This window comes from Zootermopsis nevadensis, unplaced genomic scaffold (assembly GCF_977971745.1).
Source record: "Zootermopsis nevadensis isolate Lab colony 2312 unplaced genomic scaffold, Znev_1.0 Znev_ptg000023l, whole genome shotgun sequence".
NCBI classification, from domain to species: Eukaryota; Metazoa; Arthropoda; class Insecta; order Blattodea; family Termopsidae; genus Zootermopsis; species Zootermopsis nevadensis.
Window position 1 is genome coordinate 5889345 of NW_028259155.1, and position 17998 is coordinate 5907342.

General features: G+C 37.1%; 1 protein-coding gene across 1 annotated transcript in view; it reads right to left on the bottom strand.

Moving 5' to 3' along the window:
• The window catches only part of PMCA (plasma membrane calcium-transporting ATPase 3), a 287318-nt gene extending 273892 nt beyond the window's left edge, over nucleotides 1–13426 (bottom strand). Inside the window, exons 1-2 of the mRNA XM_087354409.1 lie at nucleotides 13275–13426; nucleotides 1530–1605 (exon numbers count right to left, since the gene is read on the bottom strand). The gene's annotated coding sequence lies outside the window, so the exon portion shown is untranslated. The remainder of the gene's footprint in view (nucleotides 1–1529; nucleotides 1606–13274) is intronic.
• Nucleotides 13427–17998: the final 4572 nt, after the last annotated feature.

Genomic DNA, 17998 nt, shown 5'->3' on the forward strand with positions numbered 1-17998 from the left:
TTCCGATGTCCGAGTGATACTGACAAAAGTTTACGACCTGAACTTAATCTCAGATTCCTCGCTTCAAATAATCCGTTCCAGTCCCCACACGATTTTATTTATCTGATCTCAGTTGTGAAAGCAACTGAGTAAGACCTAGATATCAAGTGGCAAAGGTTTCGAGCCTCTTATTTCAAAGCGTCTCCCTTAGATGCATGCAGAAATTTTCACTAACAATCTCGTTACCACAAACGTAAAATAAGTAATGAATCCCGTCTTTTTAACTACAATTCTTCATGGACGTCTACATGAACAATCAGGAAAGTTTTAAATTTCATCATGTCGAACCTGTAAGATTTTACGTACTCCTAAGTGAAGGACAGACAACACTAACAATTTAAGTCTGAGAATCATAAGAATTTCTAAGTACAACTCCAAATGTTTTTACTCAGTTGCGACGTGAATTGAAAAGCTGATGAGAATACAAAACGATATAAAATAAACTTCTACAGAATGTTAAGTATCGCGTTTCATTTATGTGTCTAACACTAATATTTACTAAAAAGCAACTCTTTTTAACTGTATCATAACTTTGAGGCCAAACTGTTTTCTAGTGGGCAAAAGACTAAATTAAATCAGCTCGTCTAAATAGAACATTGTATGTCCTTACGCATACATCTACGATTACAATTAAGCGAGATGTCTGGTTTTTTAGGCGGCAAGTGTGAAGATGGTAGACTTCTGAGGTTTTTGTGCCTTGTAAACTGATATAACCTCTGAAACGTCGATAAACTTCTAACAGACCACACAGCGCAACAACCCAGAAGACATCCATATTTATAAAACCATATTTTTTTCTAATATATATTCAAAAGTATATGATTTAATAGAATGAAATACTATGGAACCACATTTATACGGTCTTAAATCACTAACCAATGGGGAAACGAGCTAAATTCTGCTTGAGATTTGAATGTACGTAGTATTTTTTTTTTTTTATTCTGTTGCCTTGCGATACCAGTCAAAGAAATCATATTCCACGTATAAAAATTCGTTCATTTGTAGTTTATTCAGACGAGTGATAGAAGAACAGTGAATTGTAAATAACACGAAAGAAATTGGTCTTGGTCTAGTTAAAGTTTCCATAACGACATTCGCATGAAATTACTAAGAAATACAACGAAAGACTAATTATAATAGCTTGTCGCCGGAACAATATTTAAACCTGCGATCTACCGATTACGAAGCAGCAACTCTAAACATTCCGCCGAGACAGTTGGCATATAAAATATTTATAGCTTCAGATATATTTCTGAGTGGGATCATGCCAGGGGCTTTAATCCAGAATTGTAGAGGAGTATTTATAACTTACAAAGAGAAGAATTATACTGTGTGGTAGTGAGATACGTTTTCGAATAATATATTACGTGACAAACAACGCAGGTGATGGAGTACAAACAGAATTTTAAATAGCCACAAACACTGATTAAGTGCATCGAGAAATTATTCAAAATATAACAATGTTAAAAATATGTTTATAGCAAACTCACCATAGTATTGGTGCATTTTAGGGTTTCGAAGAACCAATCTAGAATGATCTTCCACCCTTGCTGGCACAATAATAATCTGAAACAATTTTTAATAAATAAGATAAATCAAGCATATTATGATACATATAAATATCGATTTTAATCTTGATATCCGATTGTTACGTTAATATGTACGTAAGATATGAAGGGAAGTATAAATTTAATTTCGTATGATTTAAAAGTGTTACTTCAGTGAAAAAAGTTACACAGTTGTTTAAACACCTCGACCACACAGCGCCGAAGGATGTTTAATAAACAATGAATTCAAAATAATGTGTATGGATGCTTTCGTGGTGTAATTTAAGGTCCTATCTCAGGATTCTCTTAGAGAAACTGAGGAAAAACACAAAATATCTCGGTCTTCTGATTCAGATTTTAACCGCATAAAAATTAGCAGAGTTCGCTACTCGGCTACGATGTCTGATGTTAAGATTGAAGAAAATTTATTAAATATGTTGTCCTCTATTTTAAAATGACTCTTCAGTCTACATTACGTCTCAGATAGTCGTTTGTAATGTGCGATCCTGAAGTTAAGACACTTCTTTAGTTTACTGTACTATTTTTGTAGTGCTTGAAAAAACATCTTAGTTTGTAAGAGAACAGCCAAATGCCACCACTAGTCGCTTACGTAGTCCATTCTTATTACAGCTTTTAACGCAAATTTTATTATTCAGTGTATGTGACTGAGCCAATAACTTCGTCTGACATACGCTTGACACAATCCAGCACCAAACCTCAAGCAGTCTTGTCAGCTCAATTCTCCTCGGTGTCTCTCAAAGCAAAAATCTAGATAATATTTCAAAACATTTCACGTTTACTCCTCTGGTCTAACGCGTGTTTAATTTTTCATCTGTGAACTGACTCTTCGTAAAGTAGCACATATTTCTTAAAATAGGCTATAACAAATGAGTCTACAGCAAAGTAAATGTTGTAAAGTGAATTAAAAATATCTCAGCGAAGTTCGGATTTATAAGTAGCAAGAAAATTTGTTTGTGCTGATAAGTCAATTAAAAATAGCTGTCACCTTGTCACGATATGAATACAATAAAGAGGAACGCAGAAGTTTTACTAGAGGCTAGTAGACAAGTGGGGCTGGAAGTAAATTCAGAAAAAAACTAAGAACATGTTGGTATCTCGTCATCAGAAGACAGGCGGGCAGAATTAACTTAGGGTGGCTAATAAATCCTTTGAAAGTGTTACAAAGTTCAAATATTTGAGAACAACAAAAACAAATCAAAATGAAACTCATGAAGAAGTTAGGAGGAGATTAAATTCTGGAAATGCTTGCTACTTCTCAGTTCAAAATATTTTGTCTTCCCATCTGATTTCTAAGAACCTGAAGATTAAAGTATACAAAACAATAATCTTGCCTGTTGTTTTGTATGGGTGCGAAACATGGTCTCTCACTCAGAGGGAGGAACACAGATTGCAGGTGTTTGAGAATCGGGTGTTGAGGAGGATATTTGGGCCTAAGAGGGAAGACGATGGGGCGTGGAGAAAACTGCATAATGATGAGCTTAAAAATCTGTACTGCTCCCCCAGTATTGTCAGGGTGATTAAGTCGAGAAGAATGAGATGGGCGGGGCATGTAGCGTGCATGGATGGGACAAGAGGTGTGCACCGGGTGTTGGTTTGGAAGCCTGAGGGGAAGAGACCGCTGGGGAGACCTAGACGTAGATGGGAGGATAATCTCAGGCGCGATCTATGGGAGAAAGGAGTTGAAGGAGACTGGATTTTGTTGGCCCAGGAAGGAGTCCGGTGGAGGGCTTTGGTTAGTTCGGTGATGAACCTTCGGGTTCGGTAAGCCATCTAGTTAGTTAGTTAGTTAGTCACCCTGCTGAAAAAAGCAGCAAGTATATCGGAAACGTCGAGAAACTTCTACCAGACTACATGATGCTACAACCCAGAAGAGTCTTAGTATTTGCGACTGTGAAAACCCCAAATTCAACAAATACAAATCATTTGATTGAATTTTGCGGATGATTGAAGGGGCGAATATCAGCACGGATTTTTGAATACATAAACCAAATATGAGTAACATTAATGACTGTCTTTGCAATTTGTAAAACGCTTTTCTAAAAAAAAAAAGATATATGAAACTTCTACATTATATCCACACAGCGTATTTATAAGTTTCTTTGTAATTATCAAAATTATCAACGAATTTTCTCCTAAACAGCAGTTACCAATTGATCCTTGTGACGGAGATGGAGTCACTGAAAAAAGAAATTAATTTTATTTTTAAGCACTCTAATAAAAAGAATTGAATTGAATTGAATTGAATTGAATTGAAAAATACATACTCTAATTTCTGTGACTCAATGTCCAGATTATATTCGGATGGAACTGTATCAAAACGTGGCTTCTGCTACCCTCCTATTAAAATTTATGGGCTTTTAGTACATACACGTATTTCGGAGAATAGATTATAAGACAGACTTCGTCTGGGACTCCACCCCTTCTGCCTGCCGTTATAACACATCGATCGTTTCGTCTGTTATTTAGTGTCTAATTGATCGTGTTAAGGCCAATAGGGTAGCTCCGGTGCTATCAGTTAGGGCACCTGTCAGTTCATTAAGTTACAATAGATTCAGAAATGAATCCCTTGTATTTTGGAAACTATAATCGATATATCATCATCAGGTACTACAACTGGTTTTAATGTTCCCCAGTCGCGAATATTTCTCTTCTTAGCCTATTATTTTATTTGGCTTCCTCATGCGAAAATATATTACTTATATATTGCTTAATATTTGTTATGTTGTTTTCTTATCTTTAAGTAATTTTTCCTGATTTTTTTTGTTTCTATGCTAATTCTATAACTCTGTTTTTAAATTCAAATTATTTTTACAGTTGTTAAGTTTGACTGATGCTCTAGACCAGTGGTATTCAACCTTTTTCGTTCGCGTACCCCCAGATATCATTTCTCTTCAATTTTGTACCCCTAAAGTTGTTGGTGTATAATTCAAGTTATACATAGTATATAATCTACATCTAAAATAAATTAAATAAATTCCATTACTGATTATTCAGTGTTTATCATAAAATAATACATATTTTTTTAAAATTTCACGTACCCCTTAAGATGTCTTCGCGTACCCCCAGATATAATTTCTCTTCAATTTTCTACTCCCAAAGTAATTGGTGTATAATTCAAGTTATACATAGTATATAATCTACATCTAAAATAAATTAAATAAATTACATTACTGATTATTCAGTGTTTATCATAAAATAATATATATTTTTTTTAAAATTTCACGTACCCCTTAAGATGTCTTCGCGTACCCCCAGATATAATTTCTCTTCAATTTTCTACTCCCAAAGTTGTTGGTGTATAATTCAAGTTATACATAGTATATAATCTACATCTAAAATAAATTAAATAAATTACATTACTGATTATTCAGTGTTTATCATAAAATAATACATATTTTTTTAAAATTTCACGTACCCCTTAAGATGTCTTCGCGTACCCCCAGATATAATTTCTCTTCAATTTTCTACTCCCAAAGTAATTGGTGTATAATTCAAGTTATACATAGTATATAATCTACATCTAAAATAAATTAAATAAATTACATTACTGATTATTCAGTGTTTATCATAAAATAATATATATTTTTTTAAAATTTCACGTACCCCTTAAGATGTCTTCGCGTACCCCCAGATATAATTTCTCTTCAATTTTCTACTCCCAAAGTTGTTGGTGTATAATTCAAGTTATACATAGTATATAATCTACATCTAAAATAAATTAAATAAATTCCATTACTGATTATTCAGTGTTTATCATAAAATAATATATATTTTTTTAAAATTTCACGTACCCCTTAAGATGTCTTCGCGTACCCCCAGATATAATTTCTCTTCAATTTTCTACTCCCAAAGTTGTTGGTGTATAATTCAAGTTATACATAGTATATAATCTACATCTAAAATAAATTAAATAAATTCCATTACTGATTATTCAGTGTTTATCATAAAATAATACATATTTTTTTAAAATTTCACGTACCCCTTAAGATGTCTTCGCGTACCCCCAGATATAATTTCTCTTCAATTTTCTACTCCCAAAGTAATTGGTGTATAATTCAAGTTATACATAGTATATAATCTACATCTAAAATAAATTAAATAAATTACATTACTGATTATTCAGTGTTTATCATAAAATAATATATATTTTTTTAAAATTTCACGTACCCCTTAAGATGTCTTCGCGTACCCCCAGATATAATTTCTCTTCAATTTTCTACTCCCAAAGTTGTTGGTGTATAATTCAAGTTATACATAGTATATAATCTACATCTAAAATAAATTAAATAAATTACATTACTGATTATTCAGTGTTTATCATAAAATAATATATATTTTTTTTAAATTTCACGTACTCCCTAAGATGTCTTCGCGTACCCCCAGGGGTACGCGTACCCCAGGTTGAATACCACTGCTCTAGAGTGATGAATATTTTGACAGTAAGGAGTTGTGTGTGTCTGCCCCATCATAAGGGTTCTTTAAACGAGATACGTTATATATTTTGAAACACTAGAAAGTTTAAAATGGGCGAACAGAGAAAAAAGATTAATACGTTAAAGAAAACATTGGCGTCTAACACGTGTCTTTCCGTCCGTGCACCATGAGATGTCCACTGGGACTGGGGTGGGCATAAACGGCACGTGTATATAATAAGGTTTTGTCTACTAAGAATGCATACATATACACAAAATAAATTACAAAACTTCAAAATAGATGCTTAAAAATTGACACGAAACTGTCCTATGTGACGGAACATCAGTATTCAGTGATTATTTCTCCATTGTCTAATTCGATAGATCGACTACCTAGATTCGAGATTTTCATACTTCTCAACAGGCCTACTAAAGGCTTACCTCTAGGTATACGCTGATATAGTATCTTCAAACACACAAGTATCGCACCTTCCTAACTTATTCACTTGACAAAGCGTCGCAAAATAACCCAAGCAACCCGGCAACACAGACCACTTCCACACGATATCAGCTCACAAAATCAGGATCAACACAGCAGTCAGTGATATCTGGCAGCCATTAAAGTAGCCCAATGTCGACTGATCGATCACATCTCGAAGTCGTCAAAAAATCGATCGATTAATTAGTACAATTATTTCAGTCTTGTTTCTGTGAAACACGAAGAATAATCGAAAGAGAAATACAATTGTATACAGTTAGTTGTAAACTTAGTAATCGATAATTACTACCCTCCATTTATAACGCAGAAATATTGCGTGATTACGTCTCGTATCACATACTTCCTGTGAACAGCTTTGTACGCGTGGAACTGAGCACACACTCAGAGGCGTGGTCGATAAAAAATGTATTTTTTTACAAGTTTCATTAAACATGTATTTGTTTTACATTAGCTCAACAGTGGAAAATGGTAGACCTAAAATCTTGTTAACATTTTGCGTGCCGGATATTTCCCGGAATAAAACTACCAATATAAGAAATCTAAACACCTATCGACACCATCTTTAAAAACTTCTACCATAATGCACGGCGTAATATATCACGTGACAGCCATCCGCAACTAGCAGGTTCCATAACGATAGCACAAATTCACCATACTCGCCGCTGTGGGAACCTGAAATCTCGCCGTGTTAGTTGTCAATCTTAATTTATTTCCAATTTCAGAAACTTTCCAGGCTTTCCGTGAAGCGTTATAAAGGCAAGGTTATTATAAAAAAAACGAAAAAGCTATCATAAATTAACAACGGTTATAAAAGGAACAATCCGGGTCTATTCTCAATTGAGGAACGCCCAAAACCTTTTCTGGTCGTTGTAGTCACTTGGTTTACCATTTGTGTTTGATATTCAAAATATTCTAAATGAAATTTCCGGTTGTTTCCTTCAATATCTTAAATACATCGACAGTCTCTCAAAACAGGCGACAAATTTTCCAACCGACCATTCGTAACCACTTCTCCATTCTACGTTACAAATTAAACTGAAAAATCATCGTTGCATGACACAAGAATAAATTAGGGAAAGTCAAAGTGTTTAACGACGTAACAGACACAAGGAAAGAAGACGATAATTTTTTCCCATTTTAATATTATCGGCGGTACCCTATGTAACTTAAGTGGCTAATAAAGTCAGAAAACTTACAAATTGGTTTATTCTGTACGTGAGTCTTCATGATGCTTTATGTTGTATTGTTATTAACAAAGCTAAGTCACCTAAAACAAGAACATGAGGAAGGTAACAAAATATACGTAAAGTTTTTTGGAAATTTTAAGTGACCCTAAAATTAATATTTTTCGAATACACTAAAATTAAGTTCATTATGACGTAGGCCTATATATATATATATACATATATATATATATATATTAAAATGCGTTATTAAGAAGATTATTGATTTCATTACTATTTTAATTTTATTTGTTGAATATTTATCAAAACAAAGAACTGGTTGCAACCGGATTTTCTTTCCGGTTTGGTGCCGAATCTCCAATGGTGGCTTTCGTCTTAGTTTGAATGAATCGATTATTTTAAGTGTAAGGCAAAAGACGTTATCTACTCTTTTAACAACGGACTTTTCCGTCTTGGAGCAGATTGCTGATTATCCACTTTTCGCACGATAAACTAAATTTTGGACAGCCAGTGTGTACAATTACATCTGACTAATCGCGATTTATTATATCTATTGGCGTGTACAAAATCTCACAACTAAAATAATATTTTCAAAATCTGTCAGATTTAGAATTATCAACATATTCACCTCATTCATCTTGCAATAACACATTCATTATCATCATTGTTTTTATTTATTTATTTAGTGTTCTGTCTGACGACAGGTCCATATGAACAGGATCCTTCAATCCTTTTCTCGGACTGGGACCTGTTCATGTACGTTCTTAGCAGATGATCCAGAAGTGGTTTGCCATTGCCTTCTTCTGTGTGTGAATGGAGTAATTGTTGGGATGCCACGGAGAAACCGGGGAAGCCCCCGGAGGAAAACTCCGTGTTGCCTAGACCACGGCCTTGCCCAACACAAGTTATAAATTCGGGCACCGCCGGGAATCGAACCCGAGACCCCAGGATTACAAGGCCAGAGTTCTAACCGCTAGACCACCTCATCTTATTATTATTTAGTGTTCTGTCTGACGACAGGTCCATATGAACAGGATCCTTCCATCCTTTTCTCGGACTGGGACCTGTTCATATACGTTCTTGGCAGATGATCCAAAAGTGGTTTGCCATTGCCTTCTTCTGTGTGTGAATGGAGTAATTGTTGGGATGCCACGGAGAAACCGGGGAAGCCCCCGGAGGAAAACTCCGTGATACCTGGACCACGGCCTTGCCCAACACAAGTTATAAATTCGGGCACCGCCGGGAATCGAACCCGAGATCATAATATAAAAACTTTATTAACCTAATTTACATCTAAGCTACTATTCATTAATTAAATATAATTTCTCCCAACTGGCTTTGCCAATTTATAGGAAATGACGTCATAGTAATTCTCCGCACGAATCGACGGAAACCAATAACTGCTTTCGTATTCCTCTCACGCAAATCAATTCACTGTCTATTATTCTTGATTTCTGCTTATAGACCTGCGTGTTATTTTCCTAGAACGTCAACAAAGACCTAAATGGTTGCCCTGAACTCCCTAAGCTATCAGTGGGCAAGCAATACCGCTGATCTATTCTGCCTTCCTTCCGAAATAAAATTAAAATAAAAGCCAGTAAGCGATATACCAGAAAACATGAATATAAGTTCCAGGAAACAAAGCGTTTGTATGGTAAATCGGAATGTGGGTGTTTTATTGACGTATCTTCAACCCATATTACTCTTTTGTACGCCATATTTTCATAACTTTACTTATATGAAAATAGGTTATGTTATTCTCGATGGTAATACAACACCATGAGTAGTATATCTTTTAGGCTCATAGTTTTTTCTAGAATCCAATTCGTAGTCCATGCCACACTTAAGAAGAATTTCACAGTACTTTTAAAGTAACTTTTACGACACGAGTACAATTTATTAATTAACATAAACATAATTCATATTTATGTAACACAACTACATATAGATTCTGGTCCTTTAATGCAGATATTTCGGACTGTATTCATTGCATATGAATTGAGGTCTATTGCATAATAGAAACACTGAATATCAGGTAATTTTTCGAATTAAATTTATATTACTACGCCTGCAATAAATATAAAATTTTCGTAATCATTATTCTAAAATGGTATAAATCAAAACCCAGGTACCACAAAAATACGAAAATTGACACTTTATTCTAAAAATGAGTTAGGTTAGGTTATCCTATCCCTGTTGTCTGTCTGTTCGTACATACATTTGACAAGTAAAATGAAAAATATTTACAACGTACAACGCATTCACTTACGCTGAAACTTTTATTATTATTATTATTCTTTTATAAAACACCTTTCTTTTCCATTTCACATGTCTCCCGGGGGTCACAAAACTCCTACAGCATGCCAAATAAATTCCCGTCACTTGAATAATATATTACAAGTACACGCGATACAGGCCAGCCAACTGTTCTTAGTCACTGATGTAATTTACAAGAAGACCGAGGCCACAAATGATAGATGTAGATCGGACAGAGATATTTTGCACATCAGAAGTTGTCTCTAAGTCTGAGTATATGGAAGCTAATACTGAGAGGGTGTAGAATAGAATAGCACGCCTTGAGACACATGCTAAGTAACTCAAGGTCACTCAAACACTGGCAAGCCATTCTAGTTTGTGTACGAGAAATAATGAACGGTAATTACGTCTACAAGCAATACGTGGGACCAAACTGTGCGTTTCACCTACGTCACTAGCTTGTGAGTTGAAGAAACACAGGCGAAAGTCAACACAGTCCCTGTCACATAGGCATCCTGGTAAGCAAGTGATGTGCTCATGCGTAATCCCCCTATTCCTGAATGAAAAATATTGGCCTTTAGTAAAAAAACATATTTCTCACAGGTCACTCTCGCTTTCCGCTGCTCCGCTGTTTGTAACATCGTGATTCGTTTGTTTGTTTTTATCACTGCTGACTATTTTATAACTTCCAGCGTTTTAAAGTATTACGATTAAATCAGATTAGAACAAGTAAGATGTTTTTAGTCTGCTAGTAGCGCAGTACGTGACTTTCCAGACTGCGTATGTCACAGGTACTTAACTCTTGCCTACAGTACTATTGGAACCAAATATATTGCCGACGAAGGAAATGAGACAGCTACGAGGTGTGATCGAAAGGTTTCAAGACTGCGCGTATAAAAACCCGTACACTTATCTCAGGTATTAAATTCATCCATCACCCTCGAAGTAGCTCCCCTGGGAGTGAACACAACGATCCCAGCGCCGCTGCCAAGCCTGGAAGCATCCCTGGGAATCTTTCTTTGTCAGCCTGTCAAGCACCATCTGCGATTCTGCCTGAATCTCTTCTATCGTCTCAAATCTCCTTCCCTTTAGCTGAATTTTCATCTTTGGGAAGAGGAAGAAATCACACGGAGCTTAGAAAGGAAGTTGGGGTCGGTTCTTGCAAGATCTTTGAGCTCCTGACAAACGAGAAGTCGATTCTGCTTCTGGTCCTCAGACAGGAGCCTTGGCACACGCCATTCCGAAATCGCAGGAGGGTCGGTGTAATTCACTACCAAAACGCCCGTAACTAAGAAACAAATGCTAATTCGATGATGCCGGCTGGCACACTGATTCACTATGAATGTAGGCCGCACCCCCTAGCGGCAGAAGCTCGTACTACATCCAGTTCGCCCTCTATTGACACAGTCTTAAAACTTTTCGATCGCACCTCGTACATTAAAAGTGTTTGTCCCACTATACGCCATGTAGGCGCTTGGGGTGAGTGGAGGTATAGCTCCTCTCTTCCTTGACCTCGGCACTAGATGGGGTGAGTGGTCGGTATCACGCCCCGGCCGGCTTTACCCCCGGGAAAGGACCCCGGTACCCATTGTAGAGGAGGCTGGGTGGGCCCCAGAGCCGGTCTGGACGCAGAGGCTAGAGGAAAAATCCTCTGCCCCCGTCGGGGATCGAACCCCGGTCGTCCAGCCCGTAGCTAGTCGGGTTAACGCTGGTAAATGTTTACGGTACGGACAGTATATTGTCAGGGACCGAGCTTTCTTACTGTAGTAGGAACGCGGATACTCTGACGTGGATAGTGGCAAATACAAGGAAATGTATATACTGCTCGTGATAAAAGTATTAACAAAGTTCGTCTTGCTCTGTTTGTGATATGTGCATGTGGATTTCCTTCATAATTTGTCAAGTATTATAAACTTCCAACAGACTTCGAACGCACAGACTAATTTATTAATATAACGGTCGATGATTTTTACTCTGTCATTAGCCCAGTCACGTCATTTTTATCTGATTAGATAGTTTAAGCATTATTTTTATTGCTAAACGAGTACTTATTACTTAATTATGACTGACAGGAACACACTATGTCATGTTGATGTTAGCAAACTCATTCTGACGTCATAATTGTTTGAGATCGATGAGTACTTTTACACTTGTACTTTGCACTTAAAGTGTTATTGACATCAAAACCAGTTTCTCTATAGAAAGACAGATAATGTAGAAATAAGAACGTAATTAACCCCATAAAACCCAATGGTAACTATACGTACCACCTACTGTAACAACATTTTATCTGTGGATTTTGTATGAATCTCACTGTAAATAGCGATCATTTCCTTAAATAGCATTAACCAGTAGTAAATATTATTTAGACGAGCTCCGGCTTCACTCCTTGCCACAAGGACGAGCGGGTATTGCCTGGGAACCTACTAACTATAAGACACTTTTTCTCCGCCTCAGAAATTAAACGTCTCTCACTTCCCCACTAGTTTTATCTTTGTTCTACTTTCGTGCTGTCCTAACTCTCTCTTCTTCAAACGGAAAAGAGATTTCCAATTAGACTCGTGTACTGTAACATCCTTAATTGTGAAGAGTGTAAATAAATGTGGGACATTGCAAAGTTTCTAAAACTATTAAATTTACTACTACGTCGTTGGCCATACAGTTGCATTTATTTAAAATATTTACTTCTCAATTTTAAATGTATTCAAATTTCCCTCAACTTGGTCGCGAATCAATACGTCATATATTATGGAATCAAATATTAGGATATACATACGAAATAATTTAAACGTTTAGCAAAATCCCTCGTCTCTGTGTCGTCTGGGGAATAAACTGTCGTTTGCAGATACCTGTCGAGCAGAATATATCATTGGCAAAGAATGCGAAGTATCGATGGAATCATTTCCAAGATATAGGTTATATTATCCAGATTTTTCCGCAGTACTCACAGGCGAATACGTGATAGTTTACTTCTATGAAGTCTTGAAATGTACAATTCAAAGGTCTTTCTTTAGTTACATAATTTCGGACGAAACACATAACTCATAAATATTTCTTCCAAAGTTTTGTAATGTTTCTAAAATATGACATCAAATTCTGTACTTTCTGGCCCTCATACTGATCCAAACTAAACATGAAAATGGATGTCTCTTGGATTGTTGCATCGTGTAAATTCATAACGTGCATCAGTAACACTGTAGCCTATTATTATTAATTTATCTAAATTAAACGGGGGCAAATAAAAAATACCGAGTTTTCAGTTGTAAATACACGTAAATAAATGTATGTTCTGAAATATATATGTTCACATACTTACCTTTTGTAGGTTACATGTTTTTACGGCCGAGTTTAAGACGCAGACGGCCTTGACAAAGATTCCCTTAAACAAAAGCGGATCACGCAGCGCTGAACAGCAGCAGACTTGCACAGTGACTGTGAGTTTCTTCCAACCAACCAACCTTTATACAGTTACAACGTACCACACGGTTACAACTCACTGCCTTCTTTGAGAGATACTTTTCTACTGCCCTAGCGTAAAGAACGATAGTTTAGATCCCGCTCGGAGCGTAAATCCGAGCGCTTTCTGTGTTGTTTTTCCTGACTGCCGATAAAAAATACAGTGGCTCGCAGAAACGAAAAGTCAGTGAATAATTAATACAGCCGTATACCCTGCAACACAAAAACCACGACTACAAATCCCGCCTGAGGCATAAATCTAAGCGTTTTTATGTAGTTTCTTGTGCTCAGAATTTGCAACGTGCGTATTTGACGTCCAAATAACCTTGCCAGACATGTAAAAGGTTCATAATTTAAAATGAATAAATTAAATCAATAATAGAAATAAAGTAACATAACCACAAACAAATTCAACGAATGGTTTACGCCATCGTAAAATATCGTCCGGAGAAAACTAATAACTTTCAGAGAATTAGATACAATGAATCTCAGAAGTGGTTAGTACTCCGGCTTCACATTCTGGAAATTCTGGGTCAAATTTCAGCCCGGAGATAGGCTACCTTCATTCAAGATTACGTGGTTTCTCTCAGTGTCTCCAGGCAAATGTCGAAATAGTTGCCGGCTTCATTCCTTGCATATCCTTTCAAATTCATCATTCATCAAGTCACCATGTAGTTTTGGCTTTGACAACGTCTTTAAACACGCCCCAGTGATGCATCGCCACCTACAAATGCGCTCTCTCAATGAGACATGAAGTAACTCCATGAAGGTCTCGTACGTATACACCCATGATGCTCCTCCAGCCGATGACGTCATTCAACACAAGCGCCTCGCTGCGGAAGATTGAAGTATTGCAACAGCTGACACACTAGTAAGCGCATGAGCCAAATGAACGTAATCGATTGTGCAAACATGCCACCAGAATGACTCCACATTGACATCTTTGATCCCGTATTAAGCAGGAAATTTCCTATTAAGTCAGCACGGAATAAATACGGGGCAGCATGGTTTCCAGTCTTCATGGAATTTAAATGTAATTTTCTTACGGCAAAGACCGTGAGATCTTCATTGCATGCTATGATCAAAAGTTGCCGTTTTATGGTTGGCATTCCTGCTTCTTATCTGAAATATTCTGGTGAATCGACTCTAGATTCTGGCTAACCTGACCGAGGTTGTTCGTAATTTCCCTGCCATATAAAAAAAACTGGAATAGTTTAGCCTCCCATTTGAAGCTATATATACACGAAAAAGCGAAATTGTTTAACCTAAAACGATTCGATAGAATCGTAACAAGTTTCTTCCGTACTTCAATGCAAAATTCACGGTCCATTACCTCCAGAAATATAAACATTCTTACTGTAATTGATTTAGCATTTATATTGATATGCTGACAACTTAGTACAGTAGGATGACTGTGAAAGATAACTGGAGACAGTCATGGCCGATTTTAATTAAACATTTGCAAAAGGGGCTGAGGAAAATCATAACATACTTGGATTATTCAGTCCCAAGGCCAACATTAGAACCTGGGACATTGTGAGTTCGCTGGAATGCCAACTAACTCGATCGATATGTACGGAAAGGCGATATTTGAAGAAAGATGCCTCCTGGCTTGCGACAGTCAAATGCTCCATAAAACAGAAAATTAGAAGAATGGAGACGGAAATATTTGCATGTTGTAAAGAACACTCCTTGTCAGTAAGATATTTAACGTACGTGTTATTGAGTAGTCTAACAGAAAGGGATGCCAGTTCGATTACAATATGATCTCTTCTCATTTATTATCCTGACTTTGGGGTTACGTTCAAATCGAGCTACAAAATTCTCTCATAATTTATATGAAATGAAGTGCCTGATGACTTACATTAGCAGTTATGGATCGGCAAATCATACGGAAGGAGAGTTGCGGGCTGCGTAAGTAAGGGTAAGTGCAGAAACAAGGAAACCTCCTTCCAAAAAATGGATTATGCAACAGTACGTAATACGAAGTATCATGGCCCGTTGAAGTAGACGGGAACATAAAACCTATCATGCTTCTAAACCATCGTTACATAATTGTGTTTCATTCGTACTACGTATCACTCTGAAAGATAATATTTACCACGTACGTTAAATATCCACCTTCAGCCCTGACGATGGAGGCAGTATGTTCTTCCGAAACGACATCAGCCTATTCTGATAATAAATTATTTAGATTGTAGAGACAAAGTTTGGAGGTTAGTTGTCAAAGAAATTCCTTGCATATTTTGGTAGTAACGCCACTGTTGCTGTAAATTAATTAACACATATTAATAAATGTCTGAATATACTTTTTGTGTAATTGATTCTACGGTACGTATCGCATTAATAAAGAAATTTTATGACCAAGAAATAATGACTTTCATCACATCAGTTAAGACTTTTAAATCTTGATGGACAGATTAAAATGTTCTCTACTGCAGCATACATTTTTATAGATTACGACGGTAATTCGGATTATATGGGATCGAATAACACGATGATTAATGAATGATGAATTGGAAAGGATTTGAAAGAAGGCGGTCGTGACCTAATTTGAGTATCACGGTATTTGCTTGGAGTGACTGCAAATGTGCGATAAACCTCCGTCATGTAAGTCCGGACCGTTATCTCAACCATTTAGTCGCAAAGCAGGAGTACCAACCACCAGGACTAATTATAGCACCACAATCGACCATTATTATCGTACTGAACACGTTTGAAATCGACCGGATACGAATCGATTGTTGTCATATTCTGTGTATCTTATGGCATTCGTAAATACTTAAATTTAAGTAGATTTAATCCTGTGCGCTGCCATTATATTAACCACGTAAGCTATCAAATAGGATCTGGGTTATCTTGTACGTCACAGATCAGGAAAGTCTTCGACAAGATTTTCCTGACCTGGTGTAAGTGGACAAACATTAACCTCACATATCCAAATACTCGTAATATAAACATTCAAAGAATGGAAATAATACATCAAACAAAATAATGTATGCTCTTTCATGACATGTTTACTGTAAACACTGTGAACGTAAAGCCCAGTTTAAAAGTCTTTTAACGTTTTATTCATGTTACATATTGTAAAATAGCCCATCATAATGCAGGTGAAAGTTAACGAGCCTTTCTCTAGAGGAGTGGAGATTAGATAAATTAATAATGGCGTGTTACAGTGGAACATGCTTGCGTTTTGGTGTTTTACATACGAAAAAACGAGTTCAGAGACACAAACACTGGGTAAGTTATTCACCGTAATCAGGGGCCAAAGCAGACCATTTATGCCAGAGAAAGTTATCGATGCGATACGTGAAAACTTCACTTACAGTCCAAAGTCAACGCTTACAGCTAGTCGAGATCTCGTAAGTCCGAAACGCACACACCGAAGGAAAGGTTTTCGTGAGGCCGTAGAGGGACCATTTGGATTACTTAACAGATAAAACGTAGGAACATGGGGTTCGATAGATACGAGGTGCGATCGGAAAGTTTCTAGACTGCGCCTATAAAAACCCGTACACTTATCTCAGGTATTAAATTCATCCATCACCCTCGAAGTAGTTCCCCTGGGAGTGAACACAACGATCCCAGCGCCGCTGCCAAGCCTGGAAGCATCCCTGGAAATCTTTCTTTGTCAGCCTGTCAAGCACCATCTGCGATTCTGCCTGAATCTCTTCTATCGTCTCAAATCTCCTTCCCTTTAGCTGAATTTTCATCTTTGGGAAGAGGAAGAAGTCACACGGAGCTTAGAAAGAAAGTTGGGGTCGGTTCTTGCAAGATCTTTGAGCTCCTGACAAACGAGAAGTCGATTCTGCTTCTGGTCCTCAGACAGGATGCGTCGCATGTGGAGTTCTTCCTTTAGAATCATCTGACAGGTCCCATAGCCTATCCCAACAATGTCGCACAAGTCGTTGATGGTACGACGTCGATCTTCGTGAATGGCCTGCCGAATCTTCGTAACATTTTCGGGCGTTGTGCTCGAAGATGGTCGTCCAGAACGCTCGTCATCATCGACAGAGGTTCGGCCATTTTTAAAACGTGAATGCCACACAAAAGTTTGTGCACGGCCCATTGCGGACTCCCCAAATGCTTGCTTTAGCATTTCATAGGTTTCCGTAGCCGTTTTGGCGAGTCTTTGGCAAGAGATTCAGGCAGAATCGCAGATGGTGCTTGACAGGCTGACAAAGAAATATTTTCAGGGATGCTTCCAGGCTTGGCAGCGGCGCTGGGATCGTTGTGTTCACTCCCAGGGGAACTACTTCGAGGGTGATGGATGAATTTAATACCTGAGATAAGTGTACGGGTTTTTATACGCGCAGTCTTGAAACCTTCCGATCGCACCTCGTATGTAATCGATCATGTATTTTGCGCTCTGAGTTCTTCAAAGATGTATGGACCATTCTTCTTTGTTGATAAAACTGTGACTTTAACATCGCCTTTAGACATGCTGGAACCCTTCCTTACATCCCTTGATTTTAATTTATGGGGCAACGTGAACAACAAAATCTATGCTACTCTGCTGAAACTCAAAAGTGCATTCAGATGAGGCGTGTTTCGTCACCCGCTGAAGACACATCGAGTACCTTT